The 16695-nt window shown below is 39.2% G+C and overlaps 2 non-coding genes across 2 annotated transcripts; both read right to left on the bottom strand.

The window, feature by feature from the left end:
• Positions 1-823: 823 nt before the first annotated feature.
• On the bottom strand, positions 824-931 carry LOC148549159 (small nucleolar RNA R71). The gene has a single exon (XR_015897298.1). It is a non-coding gene; the product is annotated as a small nucleolar RNA R71 (small nucleolar RNA).
• Positions 932-10038: 9107 nt separating this feature from the next.
• LOC148549158 (small nucleolar RNA R71) lies at positions 10039-10146 on the bottom strand. The gene has a single exon (XR_015898293.1). It is a non-coding gene; the product is annotated as a small nucleolar RNA R71 (small nucleolar RNA).
• Positions 10147-16695: the final 6549 nt, after the last annotated feature.

Raw genomic sequence — 16695 nt, 5'->3', positions numbered from 1 at the left:
TTAATTTTATTCTTAATTTTCGAAAATTACTAACCTTTTTCAAAAACTATTTTTGAAAATCACTAACTCTTTTTCAAAAAATTATTTTCGAAAATCCTCTTTCTCTCTCATCTCCTTCTATTTATTTATTCATCTACTAACATCTCTCCCCCACTCATCAAAAATCTGAACCCTCTCTCTCTGAGTTCAGATTTTCTCTTCTTCTTTTTTTCTACTCACATAAGGAAACCTCTATACTGTGGTAAAAAGGATCCCTATTATTATTATTTTTCTGTTCCCTCTTTTTCATATGAGCAGGAGCAAGGACAAGAACATTCTTGTTGAAACAGATCCAGAACCTAAAAGGACTCTGAAGAGGAAACTAAGAGAAGCTAAATTACAACAATCTAGCAAGCACCTGTCAGAAATTTTCGAACAAGAAGAGGAGATGGCAGCCAAAAATAATAATAATGCAAGGAGGATGCTTGGTGACTTTACTGCACCTAATTCCAATTTACATGAAAGAAGCATCTCCATTCCTGCCATTGGAGCAAACAATTTTGAGCTGAAATCTCAATTAGTTTCTCTGATGTAGCAGAACTGCAAGTTTCATGGACTTCCATCTGAAGATCCTTTTCAGTTCTTAACTGAATTCTTGCAGATATGTGATACTGTTAAGACTAATGGAGTAGATCCTGAAGTCTACAGGCTCATGCTTTTCCCTTTTGCTGTAAGAGACAGAGCTAGAGTATGGTTGGACTCTCAACCTAAGGATAGCCTGAACTCTTGGGATAAGCTGGTCAAGGCTTTCTTAGCCAAGTTCTTTCCTCCTCAAAAGCTGAGTAAGCTTAGAGTGGATGTTCAGACCTTCAGACAGAAAGAAGGTGAATCTCTCTATGAAGCTTGGGAGAGATACAAAGGACTGACCAAAAAGTGTCCTTCTGACATGCTTTCAGAATGGACCATCCTGGATATATTCTATGATGGTCTGTCTGAATCAGCTAAGATGTCATTGGATACTTCTGCAGGTGGATCCATTCACCTAAAGAAAATGCCTGCAGAAGCTCAAGAACTCATTGACATGGTTGCTAATAACCAGTTCATGTACACTTCTGAGAGGAATCCTGTGAGTAATGGGACGCCTCAGAAGAAGGGAGTTCTTGAAATTGATACTCTGAATGCCATATTGGCTCAGAATAAAATATTGACTCAGCAAGTCAATATGATTTCTCAGAGTCTGAATGGAATGCAAGCTGCATCCAACAGTACTCAAGAGGCATCTTCTGAAGAAGAAGCTTATGATCCTGAGAACCCTGCAATAGCAGAGGTGAATTACATGGGTGAACCATATGGAAACACCTATAATCCCACATGGAGAAATCACCCAAATCTCTCATGGAAGGATCAACAAAAGCCTCAACAGGGCTTTAATAATGGTGGAAGAAACAGGTTTAGCAATAGCAAACCTTTTCCATCATCCACTCAGCAACAGACAGAGAACTCTGAACAAAATACTTCTAATTTAGCAAACTTAGTCTCTGATCTATCTAAGGCCACTGTGAGTTTCATGAATGAAACAAGGTCCTCCATTAGAAATTTGGAAGCACAAGTGGGCCAGCTGAGTAAAAGAGTCACTGAAATCCCTCCTAGTACTCTCCCAAGCAATACAGAAAAAAATCCAAAAGGAGAGTGCAAGGCCATCGAAATGACCATCATGGCCGAAACCACAAAAGAGGAGGAGGACGTGAATCCCAAGGAGGAAGACCTCCTGGGACGTCCAGTGATCAATAAGGAGTTTCCCTCTGAGGAACCAAAGGAATCTGAGACTCAACTAGAGACCATAGAGATTCCATTAAACCTCCTTATGCCATTCATGAGCTCTGATGAGTATTCCTCCTCTGAAGAGAATGAGGATGTTACTAAGGAGCTAGTTACCAAGTACCTTGGTGAAATCATGAAGCTGAATGCCAAATTATTTGGTATTAAGACTTGGGAAGATGAACCTCCCTTGTTCACTAATGAACTGAGTGATCTGGATCAACTGACATTGCCTCAGAAGAAACAGGATCCTAGAAAGTTCTTAATACCTTGTACCATAGGCACCATGACCTTTGAGAAGGCTCTATGTGACCTTGGGTCAGGGATAAACCTCATGCCCCTCTCTGTAATAGAGAAACTAGGAATCTATGGGGTGCAAGCTGCTAAAATCTCATTAGAGATGGCAGACAATTCAAGAGAACAGGCTTATGGACAAGTAGAGGACGTGTTAGTAAAGGTAAAAGGCCTTTACATCCCTGCTAATTTCATAGTCCTGGATACTGGGAAGAATGAGGATGAATTCATCATCCTTGGAAGACCCTTCCAAGCCACAGCAAGAGCTGTGATTGATGTTGACAGAGGTGAACTAGTCCTTCAATTGAATGAGGACTCCCTTGAGTTTACAACTCAAGGCTATCCTTCTGTAAACATGGAAAAGAGGCACAGTAAGCTTCTCTCAAAACAGAGTCAACCAGAGCCCCCACAGTCAAACTCTAAGTTTGGTGTTGAACTCCCATATCCACACTCTAAGTTTGGTGTTGGAGAGTCTCAACAATGCTCTGAACATCTGTGAAGCTCCATGGGAGCCCACTGTCAAGCTATTGACATTAAAGAAGCGCTTGTTGGGAGGCAACCCAATTTTTATTTATCTAATTTTAATATATTTTTATTGTTATTTCATGTTTTATTAGGTTCATGATCATGTGGAGTCACGAAATAAATATAAAAATTGAAAACGGAATCAAAAATAGCAGAACAAAAATCACACCCTGGAGGAGGATCTCACTGGCGTTTAAACGCCAGTAAGGAGCATCTGTCTGGCGTTCAACGCCAGAACAGAGCATGTTTCTGGCGTTGAACGCCAGAAACAAGCAGCATCCTGGCGTTCAGACGCCAAAAATGCACAGTGAAGAAGAGCTGGCGCTGAACGCCAGAAACAAGCATCTGGCTGGCGTTCAACGCCAGAAATATGCTGCATCTGGGCGTTGAACGCCCAGAACAAGCACTAATTCGGCCTTTAAACGCCAGAATTGCATGCAAAGGCATTTTACATGCCTAATTGGTGCAGGGATGAAATTCCTTGATACCTCAGGATCTGTGGACCCCACAGGATCATCTCAACATCTGTGGATCCCACAGGATCCCCACCTACCACCACTCACTCTCTTCGCTCTTCTCAATGTTCATCCTCTCTTCCCAATAAACACTCTTCCTCAAAACCCTTCACCAATCACCTCAATCTCTCTTCCCTATCACCACTTCACCACTCACATCCATCCACTCTTCCCCATAAACCTACCTCATAAATTCCACCTACCTTCAAAATTCAAAATCAATTTCCCACCCAAAACCCACCCTTATGGCCGAACCTTACCCCCTCCCTTCCCTATATAAAGCACTCCATTCTTCTTCATTTTCACACAAAACAACACTCCCCCTCCTTGGCCGAAACACATCTCTCTCTCTCCCTCTTCTCCATTTCTTCTTCTTCTTCATCTATTCTTTCTTCTCTTGCTCGAGGGCGAGCAAAAATTCTAAGTTTGGTGTGGTAAAAGCATAAGCTTTTTGTTTTTCCATTACCATTGATGGCACCTAAGACCGGAGAATCCTCTAGAAAAGGGAATGGGAAGACAAAAGCTTCCACCTACGAGTCATGGGAGATGGAAAGATTCATCTCCAAAGCTCATCAAGACCACTTCTATGATGTTGTGGCGAAGAAGAAGGTGATCGCCGAGGTCCTTTTCAAGCTCAAGAGAAATGAGTATCCAGAATTCCGACATGAGATCTATAAAAGAGGTTGGGAAGTTCTAACAAACCCCATCCAACAAGTCGGCATTCTAATGGTTTAAGAGTTCTATGCCAATGCATGGATCACTAGGAACCATGATCAAAGTAGGAACCCGAATCCAAAGAATTATATTACAATGGTTCGGGGGAAATACTTAGATTTTAGTTCGGAAAATGTGAGGTTGGCGTTCAACTTGCCTATAATGCAAGGAGATGCACGCCCCTACACTAAGAGGGTCAACTTTAATCAAAGGTTGGACCAACTCCTCATGGACATATGTGTGGAAGGAGCTCAATAGAAGATTGACTCCAAAGGCAAGCCGGTTCAACTAAGAAGATTGGACCTCAAGCCTGTGGCTAGAGGATGGTTAGAGTTCATCCAACGCTCCATCATCCCCACTAGCAACCGATCTGAAGTTACTGTGGATCGGGCCATCATGATTCATAGCATCATGATTGGAGAGGAAGTAGAAGTTCATGAAGTCATCTCCCTTGAACTCTACAAAATTGCCGAAAAGTCCTCCCCCATGGCAAGGCTAGTTTTTCCTCATCTTATTTGCCATCTATGTTACTCAGTTGAAGCTTTCATAGAAGGAGACATTACCCATTGAGGAAGAAAAGCCCATCACTAAGAAAAGGATGGAGCAAGCAAGAGAGCCCATTCATGGATCTCAAGAGACGAATGAAGCTCATCACCATGAGATCCCGGAGATGCCTCAAATGCATCTTCCTCCACAAAACTATCGGGAGCAAATCAACTACTCCCTAGGAGAATTCAGTTCCAACATGGGACAATTAAGGGTGGAACATCAAGAGCACTCCATCACCCTTCATGAAATTAGAGAAGATCAAAAAGTAATGAGGGAGGAGCAACAAAGACAAGGAAGAGACATAGAAGAGCTCAGGGACATCATTAGTTCCTCAAGAAGGAAACGCCACCATCACTAAGGTGGATTCATTCCTTGTTCCTACATTCTCTGTTTTTCGTTTTCTTTATGTTAAGTGCTTATCCATGTTTGTGTCTTATTACATGATCATTAGTATTTAGAAACTATGTCTTAAAGTTATGAATGTCCTACGAATCCATCACCTCTCTTAAATAAAACTGTTTTAATTCAAAAGAACAAGAAGTACATGAGTTTCGAATTTATCCTTGAACTTAGTTTAATTATATTGATGTGGTGACAATGCTTCTTGTTTTCTGAATGAATGCTTGAACAGTGCATATATATTTTGAAGTTGTTGTTTAAGAATGTTAAATATGTTGGCTCTTGAAAGAATGATGACAAGGAGACATGTTATTTGATAATCTGAAAAATTATAAAATTGATTCTTGAAGCAAGAAAAAGCAGCAAAGAACAAAGCTTGCAGAAAAAAAAAAGAAAAAAAAATAGCGAAAAAAATAGAAAAAAAAAAAGAGAAAAAGCAAGCAGAAAAAGCCAAAAGCTCTTAAAACCAAATGGCAAGAGCAAAAAGCCAATAGCCCTTAAAACCAAAAGGCAAGGGTAATAAAAAAGATCCCAAGGCTTTGAGCATCAGTGGATAGGAGGGCCTAAAGGAATAAAATCCTAGCCTAAGCGGCTAAACCAAGCTGTCCCTAACCATATGCTTGTGGCGTGAAGGTGTCAAGTGAAAACTTGAGACTGAGCAGTTAAAGTCAAGGTCCAAAGCAAAAGAAGAGTGTGCTTAAGAACCCTGGACACCTCTAATTGGGGACTTTAGCAAAGCTGAGTCACAATCTGAAAAGGTTCACCCAGTTATGTGTCTGTGGCATTTATGTATCCGGTGGTAATACTGGAAAACAAAGTGCTTAGGGCCATGGCCAATACTCATAAAATAGCTGTATTCAAGAATCATCATACTGAACTAGGAGAATCAATAACACTATCTGAACTCTGAGTTCCTATAGATGCTAATCATTCTGAACTTCAATGGATAAAGTGAGATGCCAAAACTATTCAAGAGGCAAAAAGCTACAAGTCTCGCTCATCTGATTGGAGCTATGTTTCCTTGATAGTTTGGAATTTATAGTATATTCTCTTCTTTTTATCCTACTTGATTTTCAGTTGCTTGGGGACAAGCAACAATTTAAGTTTGCTGTTGTGATGAGCGGATAATTTATATGCTTTTTGGCATTGTTTTTAGTATGTTTTTAGTAGAATCTAGTTACTTTTAGGGATGTTTTCATTAGTTTTTATGCTAAATTCACATTTCTGAACTTTACTATGAGTTTGTGTATTTTTCTGTGATTTCAGGTATTTTCTGGCTGAAATTGAGGGACTTGAGCAAAAATCAGATTCAGTGGTAGAAGAAGGACTGCTGATGCTGTTGGATTCTGACCTCCTTGCACTCAAAGTGGATTTTCTGAAGCTACAGAACTCAAAATGACGCGCTTCCAATTTCGTTGGAAAGTAGATATCCAGGGCTTTCCATAAATATATAATAATCCATACTTTGACCGAGTTTAGATGACGTAAAAGGGCGTTGAACGCCAGTTCTACGCTGCTATCTGGAGTTAAACGCCAGAAACACGTTACAAACCAGAGTTGAACGCCAGAAATACGTTACAACCTGGCGTTCAACTCCAGAAAGAGCCTCTGCACATGTAACATTCAAGCTCAGCCCAAGAACACACCAAGTGGGCCCCAGAAGTGGATTTATGCATCAATTACTTACTTCTGTAAACCCTAGTAACTAGTTTAGTATAAATAGGACTTTTTACTATTGTATTTGACATCTTTTGATCATTTTGAGATCTCTAGACCTCCTTGGGAGGCTGGCCACTCGGCCATGCTTACCCTATATTTACTTATGTATTTCTCAATGGTAGAATTTCTGCACTCCATAGATTAAGGTGTGGAGCTCTGCTGTTCCTCATGAATTAATGCAAAGTACTACTATTTTTCTATTCAATTCAACTTATTCCGCTTCTAAGATATTCATTCGCACTTCAACATGAATGTGATGAACGTGACAATCATCATCATTCCCCATGAACGCGTGCCTGACAACCACTTCCGTTCTACCTTCGATTGAATGATTATCTCTTGGATCTCTTAATTAGAATCTTCGTGGTATAAGCTAGATTGATGGCGGCATTCATGAGAATCCGGAAAGTCTAAACCTTGTCTGTGTATTCCGAGTAGGATTCTGGGATTGAATGACTGTGATGAACTTCAGACTCGCGAGTGCTGGGCGTAGTGACAGACGCAAAAGGATGGTGAATCCTATTCCAGTATGATCGAGAACCTCAAGATGATTAGCCGTGCTGTGACAGAGCATTTGGACCATTTTCACAAGGGGATAGGATGCAGCCATTGACCACGGTGATGCCTCCAGACGATTAGCCATGCAGTGACAGCGCATCGGACCATTTTCCAGAGAGGATTAAAAGTAGCCATTGACAATGGTGATGTCCTTACATAAAGCCAGCCATGGAAAGGAGTAAGACTGATTGGATGAAGACAGCAGAAAAGCAGAGGTTCAGAGGAACGAATGCATCTCCATACACTTATCTGAAATTCTCACCAATGATATACATAAGTATTTCTATCTTTATTTTCTGTTTATTTATTATTTTATTTTCGAAAACTCCATGACTAATTTATATCCGCCTGACTGAGATTTACAAGGTGACCATAGCTTGCTTCAAGCCGACAATCTCCGTTGGATCGACCCTTACTCACGTAAAGTTTATTACTTGGACGACCCAGTGCACTTGCTGGTTAGTTGTATCGAAGTTGTGAATGAAAAACAATTTTTTAAGACGTGCGTACAGAGTTTTTGACGCCGTTGCCTGAGATCACAATTTCGTGCACCAAGTTTTTGGCGCCGTTGCCGGGGATTGTTCGAGTTTGGACAACTGACGGTTCATCTTGTTGCTCAGATTAGGTAATTTTCTTTTGTTTCATTTTCAAAAATTTTTCAAAAATCTTTTAAAAATTTCTTCTTTGTTTTCGAAAAATTTTTAAAATATAAATATTTTCAAAAATATATTTTTCTTCAGAATTTTTAAGAATGAATTCTAGAGTTTCATGAAGCATGTTGAAGCCTGGCTGGCTGTAAAGCCATGTCTAATTCTTTTGGATAGGGGCTTCCAACCATCAGCATAGAGGCAAGTTAATTGGAATGCCAGCTGTGGCATGTCTGAGTTACATACTAAAGCTTGGCTGGCTATTAAGCCATGCCTAACCCTCAGATTGGAGTTTTAGAATAAGAGTGCAAGATTCCTGGAATTCATATTAAAAATTTTGGAATCCTTATTTTTACTTTTCTAATTAATTTTCAAAAAATCCAAAAAAAATTCATAAAATCATAAAAATAAAAAATATTTTGTGTTTCTTGTTTGAGTCTTGAGTCAGATTTTAAGTTTGGTGTCAATTGCATACTCATCTTGCATTTTTCGAAAAATCATGCATTCATGGTGTTCTTCATGATCTTCAAGTTGTTCTTGGTAAATCTTCTTGTTTGATCTTGATGTTTTCTTGTTTTGCATCTTTTCTTGTTTTTCATGTGCATTTTTGCATTCATAGTGTCTGAACATGAAAGATTTCTAAGTTTGGTGTTTTGCATATTTTCTTTGCATATAAAAATTTTCAAAAATAAGTTCTTGATGTTCATCATGATCTTCAAAGTGTTCTTGATGTTCATCTTGACATTCATAGTGTTCTTGCATGCATTCCTTGTTTTGATCTAGAAAGAAAAGAGAAAAACATGAAAATGACGTTTTAATTTTTCTCTTTCTTCATTAAAAATTCAAAAATAAAAAAAAATATCTTTCCTTTTTTCTCTCATAAATTTCGAAAATTTGGATTGACTTTTTCAAAAATTTTTAAAAATTCAATTGTTTCTTATGAGTCAAATCAAATTTTCAATTTAAAAATCTTATCTTTTTCAAAAATCAAATCTTTTTCATTTTTCTTAGTTATTTTCGAAAATTTTAAAAATATTTTTCAAAAATATTTTTCTTATCTTTATCACATAATTTTCGAAAATAACATCATCAATTAATGTTTTGATTCAAAAATTTTAAGTTTGTTACTTACTTGTTAAGAAAGATTCAAACTTTAAGTTCTAGAATCATATTTTGTGATTTCTTGTGAATCAAGTCATTAACTGTGATTTTAAAAAATTAAATCTTTTTAAAAACTAGTTTCAATCATATCTTTTCAAAAATATCTTCTTATCTTATCTTTTTCAAAAATTGATTTTAAAATATCCTTTCTAACTTCCTATCTTCTTATCTTTTCAAAATTGATTTTCAAATTTGTTTCAACTAACTAACTAACTTTTTGTTTGTTTCTTATCTTTTTCAAAACTACCTAACTAACTCTCTCTCTCTCTCTAATTTTCGAAAATATCTCCCTCTTTTTCAAAATTTCTTTTTAATTAACTGATTATTTTAATTTTTGATTTTAATTTTCGAGAATTACTAACCTTTTTCAAAAACTATTTTCGAAAATCACTAACTTTTTTTCAAAAATTATTTTCGAAAATCCTCTCTCTCTCTCTCTCTCTCATCTCCTTCTATTTATTTATTCATCTACTAACATCTCTTCATCACAACACCAAAAATCCGAACTCTCTCTCTCTCTGAGTTCAGATTTTCTCTTCTTCTTTTCTTCTACTCACATAAGGGAACCTCTATACTGGGTAAAAAGGATCCCTATTATTATTATTTTTCTGTTCCCTCTTCTTCATATGAGCAGGAGCAAGGACAAGAATATTCTTGTTGAAGCAGATCCAGAACCTGAAAGGACTCTGAAAAGAAAACTAAGAGAAGCTAAATTACAATAATCCAGCAAGTACCTTTCAGAAATTTTTGAACAAGAAGAGGAGATGGCAGCCGAAAATAATAATAATGCAAGGAGGATGCTTGGTGACTTTACTGCACCTAACTCCAATTTACATGGAAGAAGCATCTCCATCCCTACCATTGGAGCAAACAACTTTGAGCTGAAACCTCAATTAGTTTCTCTGATGCAGCAGAACTACAAGTTCCATGGACTTCCATCTGAAGATCCTTTTCAGTTCTTAACTGAATTTTTGCAGATCTGTGATACTGTTAAGACTAATGGAGTAGATCCTGAAGTCTACAGGCTCATGCTTTTCCCTTTTGCTGTAAGAGACAGAGCTAGAGTGTGGTTGGACTCTCAACCCAAAGATAGCCTGAACTCTTGGGATAAGCTGGTCACGGTTTTCTTAGCCAAGTTCTTTCCTCCTCAAAAGCTGAGCAAGCTTAGAGTGGATGTTCAAACCTTCAGACAGAAAGAAGGTGAATCCCTCTACGAAGCTTGGGAGAGATACAAGCAACTGACCAAAAAGTGTCCTTCTGACATGCTTTCAGAATGGACCATCCTGGATATATTCTATGATGGTCTGTCTGAATTAGCTAAGATGTCATTGGATACTTTTTCAGGTGGATCCATTCACCTAAAGAAAACGCCTGCAGAAGCTCAAGAACTCATTGACATGGTTGCTAATAACCAGTTCATGTACACTTCTGAGAGGAATCCTGTGTGTAATGGGACGCCTCAGAAGAAGGGAATTCTTGAAATTGATACTCTGAATGCCATATTGGCTCAGAATAAAATATTGACTCAGCAAGTCAATATGATTTCTCAGAGTCTGAATGGAATGTAAGCTGCATCCAACAGTACTCAAGAGGCATCTTCTGAAGAAGAAGCTTATGATCCTGAGAACCCTGCAATAGCAGAGGTGAATTACATGGGTGAACCATATGGAAACACCTATAATCTCTCATGGAAAGATCAACAAAAGCTTCAATAAGGCTTTAATAATGGTGGAAGAAACATGTTTAGCAATAGTAAGCCTTTTCCATCATCCACTCAGCAACAGACAGAGAACTCTGAACAAAATACTTCTAATTTAGCAAACTTAGTCTCTGATCTATCTAAGGCCACTGTGAGTTTCATGAATGAAACAAGGTCCTCCATTAAAAATCTGGAAGCACAAGTGGGCCAGCTGAGTAAAAGAGTCACTGAAATCCCTCCTAGTACTCTCCCAAGTAATACAGAAGAAAATCCAAAAGGAGAGTGCAAGGCCATTGAAATGACCATCATGGCCGAATCCAAGGAAGAAGGGGAGAACGTGAATCCCAAGGAGGAAAACCTCCTGGGACATCCAATGATCAATAAGGAGTTTCCCTCTGAGGAACCAAAGGAATCTGATGCTCATCTAGAGACCATAGAGATTCCATTAAACCTCCTTATGCCATTCATGAGCTCTGATGAGTATTCCTCTTCTAAAGAGAATGAGGATGTTACTGAAGAGCAAGTTACCAAGTACCTTGGTGCAATCATGAAGCTGAATGCCAAATTATTTGGTATTGAGACTTGGGAAGATGAACCTCCCTTGTTCACTAATGAACTGAGTGATCTGGATCAACTGACATTGTCTCAGAAGAAACAGGATCCTGGAAAGTTCTTAATACCTTGTACCATAGGCACTATGACCTTTGAGAAGGTTCTATGTGACCTTGGGTCAGGGATAAACCTCATGCCCCTCTCTGTAATAGAGAAACTGGGAATCTATGGGGTGCAAGCTGCTAAAATCTCATTAGAGATGGCAAACAATTCAAGAAAATAGGCTTATGGACAAGTAGAGGACGTGTTAGTAAAGGTTGAAGGCCTTTACATCCCTGCTGATTTCATAGTCCTGGATACTGGGAAGAAGGATGATGAATCCATCATCCTTGGAAGACCCTTCCTAGCCACAGCAAGAGCTGTGATTGATGTTGACAGAGGCGAACTAGTCCTTCAATTGAATGAGAACTCCCTTGAGTTTACAACTCAAGGTTATCCTTCTGTAAACATGGAAAAGAGGCACAGTAAGCTTCTCTCAAAACAGAGTCAACCAGAGCCCCCACAGTCAAACTCTAAGTTTGGTGTTAGGAGGCCACAACCAAACTCTAAGTTTGGTGTTGAACTCCCATATCCAAACTCTAAGTTTGGTGTTGGAGAGTCTCACCAATGCTCTGAACATCTGTGAGGCTCCATGGGAGCCCACTGTCAAGCTATTGACATTAAAGAAGCGCTTGTTGGGAGGCAACCCAATTTTTATTTAATTATATTTTTATTAGTTATATGTCTTCATAGGTTCATGATCATGTGGAGTCACAAAAACAACTGAAAAAATTGAAGAAAAATTAAAAACAGCATTAAAAACAGCACACCCTGGAGGAGGAGTTCACTAGCGTTCAAACGCCAGTAAGGAGCATCTGGCTGGCGTTCAACACCAGAACAGAGCATGGAGCTGGCGCTGAACGCAACAAACAAGCATGAAGCTGGCGTTCAATGCCAGAAACATGCTGCATTTGGGCGTTGAACGCCCAGAACATGCATCAGTTCGGCGTTTAAACGCCAGAATTGCATGCAAAGGCATTTTACATGCCTAATCGGTGCAGGGATGAAATTCCTTGACACTTCAGAATCTGTGGACCCCACAGGATCATCTCAGCATCTGTGGAACCCACAGGATCCCCACCTACCACCACTCACTCTCTTCCCTCTTCTCAATGTTTATCCTCTCTTCCTAATAAACACTCTTCCCCAAAACCCTTCACCAATCACCTCAATCTCTCTTTCCTATCACCACTTCACATCTCACATCCATCCACTCTTTCCCATAAACCTACCTCATAAACTCCACCTACCTTCAAAATTCAAAATCAATTTCCCACCCAAAACCCACCCTTATGGCCGAACCTTACCCCCCTCCCTTCCCTATATAAAGCACTCCATTCTTCTTCATTTTCACACAAAACAACCCTCTCTTCCCCTCCTTGGTCGAAACACATCTCTCTCTCCTTCTTCTCCATTTCTTCTTCTTCTTCATCTATTCTTTCTTCTCTTGCTCGAGGGCGAGCAAAATTCTAAGTTTGGTGTGGTAAAAGCATAAGCTTTTTGTTTTTCCATTACCATTGATGGCACTCAAGACCGGAGAATCCTCTAGAAAAGGGAAAGGGAAGACAAAAGCTTCCACCTCCGAGTCATGGGAGATGGAAAGATTCATCTCCAAAGCTCATCAAGACCACTTCTATGATGTTGTGGCCAAGAAGAAGGTGATCCCCGAGGTCCCTTTCAAGCTCAATAGAAATGAGTATCCAGAGATCCGACATGAAATCCAAAGAAGAGGTTGGGAAGTTTTAACAAACCCCATCCAACAAGTCGGCATCCTAATGGTTCAAGAGTTCTATGCCAATGCATGGATCACAGGGAACCATGATCAAAGTAAGAACCTGAACCCAAAGAATTATCTCACCATGGTTCGGGGGAAATACTTAGATTTTAGTCCGGAAAATGTGAGGTTGGCGTTCAACTTGCTTATAATGCAAGGAGATGCACGCCCCTACACTAGAAGGGTCAACTTTAATCAAAGGTTGGACCAAGTCCTCATGGACATATGTGTGGAAGGAGCTCAATGGAAGATTGACTCCAAAGGCAAGCTGGTTTAACTAAGAAGATTGGACCTCAAGCCTGTGGCTAGAGGATGGTTAGAGTTCATCCAACGCTCCATCATCCCCACTAGCAACCGATCTGAAGTTACTGTGGATCGGGCCATCATGATTCATAGCATCATGACTGGTGAGGAAGTAGAAGTTCATGAAGTCATCTCCCTTGAACTCTACAAAATTGCCGAAAAATCCTCCCCAATGGCAAGGCTAGCTTTTCCTCATCTTATTTTCCATCTATGTTACTCAGTTGGAGCTTTCATAGAAGGAGACATTCCTATTGAGGAAGAAAAGCCCATCACTAAGAAAAGGATGGAGCAAGCAAGAGAGCCCATTCATGGAGCTCAAGAGACACATGAAGCTCATCACCATGAGATCCCGGAGATGCCTCAAATGCATCTTCCTCCACAAAACTATTGGGAGCAAATCAATACCTCCCTAGGAGAATTAAGTTCCAACATGGGACAATTAAGGGTGGAACATCAAGAGCACTCCATCATCCTTCATGAAATTAGAGAAGATCAAAAAGCAATGAGGGAGGAGCAACAAAGACAAGGAAGAGACATAGAAGAGCTCAAGGACATCATTGGTTCCTCAAGAAGGAAACGCCACTATCACTAAGGTGGACTCATTCCTTGTTCTTACATTTTCTGTTTTTCGTTTTCTCTATGTTAAGTGCTTATCTATGTTTGTGTCTTATTACATGATCATTAGTATTTAGTAACTTTGTCTTAAAGTTATGAATGTCCTATGAATCCATCACCTCTCTTAAATAAAAAATGTTTTAATTCAAAAGAACAAGAAGTACATGAGTTTTGAATTTATCCTTGAACTTAGTTTAATTATATTGATGTGGTGACAATGCTTCTTGTTTTCTGAATGAATGCTTGAACAGTGCATATGTCTTTTGAAGTTGTTGTTTATGAATGTTAAATATGTTGGCTCTTGAAAGAATGATGACAAGGAGACATGTTATTTGATAATCTGAAAAATTATAAAAATGATTCTTGAAGCAAGAAAAAGCAGCAAAGAACAAAGCTTGCAGAAAAAAAATAGAAAGAAAAAGAAAAGCAAGCAGAAAAAGCCAAAAGCTCTTAAAACCAAGAGGCAAGAGCAAAAAGCCAGTAACCCTTAAAACCAAAAGGCAAGGGTAATAAAAAGGATCCCAAGGCTTTGAGCATCAGTGGATAGGAGGGCCTAAAGGAATAAAATCCTGGCCTAAGCGGCTAAACCAAGCTGTCCCTAACCATGTGCTTGTGGCGTGAAGGTATCAAGTGAAAACTTGAGACTGAGCGGTTAAAGTCAAGGTCCAAAGCAAAAGAAGAGTGTGCTTAAGAACCCTGGACACCTCTAATTGGGGACTTTAGCAAAGCTGAGTCACAATCTGAAAAGGTTCACCCAGTTATGTGTCTGTGGCATTTATGTATCCGGTGGTAATACTGGAAAACAAAGTGCTTAGGGCCACGGCCAAGACTCATAAAGTAGCTGTGTTCAAGAATCAACATACTGAACTAGGAGAGTCAATAACACTATCTGAACTCTGAGTTCCTATAGATGTCAATCATTCTGAACCTCAATGGATAAAGTGAGATGCCAAAACTATTCAAAAGGCAAAAAGCTACAAGTCCCGCTCATATGATTGGAGCTATGTTTCATTGATAGTTTGGAATTTATAGTATATTCTCTTCTTTTTATCCTATTTGATTTTTATTTGCTTGGGGACAAGCAACAATTTAAGTTTGGTGTTGTGATGAGCGGATAATTTATATGCTTTTTGGCATTGTTTTTAGTATGTTTTTAGTAGAATCTAGTTACTTTTAGGGATATTTTCATTTGTTTTTATGTTAAATTCATATTTTTGGACTTTACTATGAGTTTGTGTGTTTTTCTATGATTTCAGGTATTTCTGGCTAAAATTGAGGAACTTGAGCAAAAATCAGATTCAAAGGTTGAAGAAGGACTGCTGATGTTGTTGGATTCTGACCTCCCTGCACTCAAAGTGGATTTTCTGGAGCTACAGAACTCAAAATGGCGCGATTCCAATTGCGTTGGAAAGTAGACATCCAGATCTTTCCAGCAATATATAATAATTCATACTTTGGCCGAGTTTAGATGATGTAAAATGGCGTTGAACGCCAGTTCTACGCTGTTGTCTGGAGTTAAACGCCAGAAACACGTTACAAGCCAGAGTTGAACGCCAGAAATACGTTACAAACTGGCGTTCAACTCCAAGAATGACCTTTCCACGTGTAAACTTCAAGCTCAGCCCAAGCACACACCAAGTGGGCCCAGGAAGTGGATTTATGCATCAATTACTTACTTCTGTAAACCCTAGTAACTAGTTTAGTATAAATAGGACATTTCACTATTGTATTAGACATCTTATGTTTTTTAGTTCATCTTAGGATCATATTGATCACGTTTTGGGGGCTGGCCATTCGGCCATGCCTGGACCTTTCACTTATGTATTCTCAACGGTAGAGTTTCTACACTCCATAGATTAAGGTGTGGAGCTCTGCTGTTCCTCATGAATCAATACAAAGTACTACTGTTTTTCTATTCAATTCAACTTATTCCACTTCTAAGATATTCATTCGCACTTCAACATGAATGTGATGAACGTGACAATCATCATTATTCCCTATGAACGCGTGTCTGACAACCACTTCCGTTCTACCTTCGATTGAATGATTATCTCTTGGATCTCTTAATCAGAATCTTCGTGGTGTAAGCTAGATTGATGACGGCATTCATGAGAATCCGGAAAGTCTAAACCTTGTCTGTGGTATTCCGAGTAGGATTCTGGGATTGAATGACTGTGACGAACTTCAAACTCGCGAGTGCTGGGCGTAGTGACAGACGCAAAAGGAGGGTGAATCCTATTCCAGTATGATCGAGAACCTCAAGATGATTAGCCGTGCTATGACAGAGCATTTGGACCATTTTCACAAGAGGATAGGATGCAGCCATTGACCACGGTGATGCCTCCAGACGATTAGCCATGCAGTGACAGCGCATCGGACCATTTTCCAGAGAGTATTAAAAGTAGCCATTGACAATGGTGATGTCCTTACATAAAGCCAGCCATGGAAAGGAGTAAGACTGATTGGATGAAGACAGCAGGAAAGCAGAAGTTCAGAGGAACGTACGCATCTCTATACCTTTATCTGAAATTCTCACCAATGATATACATAAGTATTTCTATCTTTATTTTTTGTTTATTTATTATTTATTTTCAAAAACTCCATAATCAATTGATATCCGCCTGACTGAGATTTACAAGGTGACCATAGCTTGCTTCAAGCCAACAATCTTCGTGGGATCGACCCTTACTCACGTAAGGTTTTATTACTTGGACGACCCAGTGCACTTGCTGGTTAGTTGTATCGAAGTTGTGAATGAAAAACGATTTATTAAGA

The sequence above is a fragment of the Arachis ipaensis genome, chromosome B8, assembly GCF_059453495.1.
Source record: "Arachis ipaensis isolate K30076 ecotype BB chromosome B8, ASM5945349v1, whole genome shotgun sequence".
Taxonomy (NCBI): domain Eukaryota; kingdom Viridiplantae; phylum Streptophyta; class Magnoliopsida; order Fabales; family Fabaceae; genus Arachis; species Arachis ipaensis.
Note: the sequence above shows the minus strand (reverse complement) of the source record. Positions and strands in the feature narration are given on the sequence as shown.